This window comes from Anomaloglossus baeobatrachus, chromosome 11 (genome assembly GCF_048569485.1).
Source record: "Anomaloglossus baeobatrachus isolate aAnoBae1 chromosome 11, aAnoBae1.hap1, whole genome shotgun sequence".
Taxonomy (NCBI): Eukaryota; Metazoa; Chordata; class Amphibia; order Anura; family Aromobatidae; genus Anomaloglossus; species Anomaloglossus baeobatrachus.
This window is the reverse complement of record NC_134363.1, coordinates 58154666-58157514: the sequence shown is the minus strand read 5'-3', so window position 1 is coordinate 58157514 and position 2849 is coordinate 58154666.

Genomic DNA, 2849 nt, shown 5'->3' with positions numbered 1-2849 from the left:
ATAGAGTAAGGTATCCGGCTTGGCGCATAGGTGTAGAACCTATCTAGGGTGGGGAGAGACCCCAGGGACCACCTGTAGGTTTGGTCAGGAGTCACCAACTCCCCTTTCACTAGACACAGGTTTTCCTTTCCTTTCCATTTCGTCGTTTGCTTGGTACTTCCCGTACCTACCGTGATATTGATGAATTCTAATAACCCTCTCTGACACGTCTTGTGTAATGGCCCCTTTCCAATATATACTTTTGAGACTGCTGGGACATACAATAAAACCATCTTCTGATGGCATGTATGGATGTGCTGTCCTAGAGGAGCTAGAATACCTGTGCATCCTTAATGAGTGACATGTACCCCCTCATTCTACTAATAGTGATAAGGACACAATAAAAAAAAAATAATTAAATTAAATAATTAATTAAAACTAGTGAAGAATGAGTCAGAAGAGATAATAAGAAAGTAATTGTCTGGCGCCACTATTTGCAAAACCATTCCCTTTTTGGAGGTTGTCTTGTTTCCCTTCCAGTGCGCCAGTTATCACTTTAAACTGGACAGATTAATATCCCTGAAGTAATATTGATTTGGGGTTATACCATGATGCATAAGTGTTCCCTTATTTTATTGCAATGAGGGCCTGTTAATGGGTGGGGAGCAATGTATATGGGTTTGAGGGGAAAGATTAAGAAAAACATGCTCACTATTGGCTCGAGATTAAGTGGTCGGATAGAATCAGTGATTGACAGCCTTTCCTGTAGAAGCACGCTTGGATTGCCATCGGCCACAGATTAGGAACACCTTCTGGGCGTCTGATCCAAGAATGATCAGGGATTCAAATGAGTATAATATAATTTATGCTAAATATTTCTCCACAAAGCTATATATCCTCTCACATAATTATAACACAATGCCAAAATATTGGACACCCTCATCTCGAAAGGCTCCCTTTAAATTGCATATGCCCAAATAGCACAAAGCTATCGGGAGAGATATTGCTGGATGAACCCAACACTGCCTGCTTGGTAGAAGAAACTGCACATTCATGATTATTTTGATGAAAAAATCCATTGGATTCTCCAGTGTATAGTCATGCATCAGTAGTGTGAAAACTTTTTCCATGTAGATGGAGATTCTTCCATCTCCTTTTCAATGTGTACACGTTATTTATTATGATGTCTATACAGCTGTCCAATACAGAGAATGCAAAATCATATAGAATTTTCCCAAGATAAAGCGAGCATTACACAATGAGAGTGTGCCGCCCAGGGCTATGGGGTACTTGGTCCCGGGCCGTACATGTACGGGAATGCTGTATCACGGGTGTGCAATGACCGTTGCCCGGTTCTGTGATCCTGGAGATCGCTTTTAAAAGGGGGTTTATATACAAGGGAGATGAAAGAGTTTATGTTGTGACGCCACTTTCGGGTTTCGGCTAAGTAGTTGGAGCCGCCGCTGCACAGTCTATGGCCACTGGGGCTGGTGGTGATGACAGCTTGGAAGTTGGGCCCTCCGCAAGTAGGGCTGAGCCCCAGGGGGTAGATGATGGAGTGCGGCGTGGAAAGAACGGAGACCACACGATGGGAATGCAGTACAACTGTTGTTTTTCTCACAGCAATGGTAATGTTGGACGGCTGGTTCAGATCCCTGGTCCCTGTAGTCCCAGTGCCGGTGTGGTAACCTGATGGCTTCTTTCCCTTGCACCTCTCAGTAGCTTTGTGGAACCCCGTAGCTTGGAGCATCTGGGGGTCCCCTCCTGTTAGTCGTTAGGCTCTGGTTCGTACGGCGGGCAGTGTGAACTCTGTAGGGTCGGTGTTCTGTTCTGGTCCCTGGCTCTCTCGTTACTGCTGGTGCCCCATATTCTTGGGTCAGTGAGGTCCTGGATGGTCCCCTTACTGTGCAGGTATTTGTCAGGCAGCTTGAAGCGTTCACCTAACCTAGGACCCTGTGCCCCCTTGGTGCTTTGGTTCCAGGGGTATCTTGTCGTACCCTCCCTGGCAACCACTCTCCTGTACCAGTCAGGTCACTGCTACACGACCCTGTCTCAAGACACATCCGTCTCCTACTACTGTCACTACAGGCTGACTCACTGTCTGTCTCCTTCCACCCCGGGTTGTTGGCTAGTGGACTGGATCGGCTCAACCCCTAGGTGGCCATCCGTTGGGTCCCAACTAATTAGTCACCCACGATTGGGAGAGGGAACTGAGGATATCATGGGTTTTGGTGGTACCGGCACTGGTATTCCAGGTCCCTGGGGATAGGCCCTGCATCTTTGCCAGGATGCAGTACCTAGTAGTGCCCTGAAGGGTTCAGGGGCGCTACAAGAGCAGTGCCTGAGCCATCTTCCAGCATCATAAAATAAAAACATTCAGAAGGTACTCATAATGAGCTATGCTTTGCTCTGCCATGATGGCGCCTTGCTAATGCCAAAGATCAAAATAGGTAATTAATTATGCTATGAGATTTTTACATCCTGGATAGAAAAACCTGGTGTGAATTTTCCCTACAAGTCTTTTCCATGGTCATTTGGACAATTCCCACCCCTGTATCTACTAACAAAGCATTTCTTCTGAAGAAGGAAGTCCTGCAAATGATGGTCAACCAGGTCTAGGTTCTTTTCTTTAAGGATGGAATAGCATTAGCATTTTCTATGTAAACAATATGTATGTGAGAGGAAGCCAGGTGATGGCAACTGGGCTCTGCTCCACTTTACTAGTCTGAACTTGTGCATGTGTTCCACCCTGGCTGGGGGTTGCAACACTTACTTGAGTCTTCTGGTGTACGTTCGCCACCCCGCTGTTGGTCACCGTCGAAGATGTAGCAGGATAACACATCACACGGAGAGATTCTTTGCAACATGAT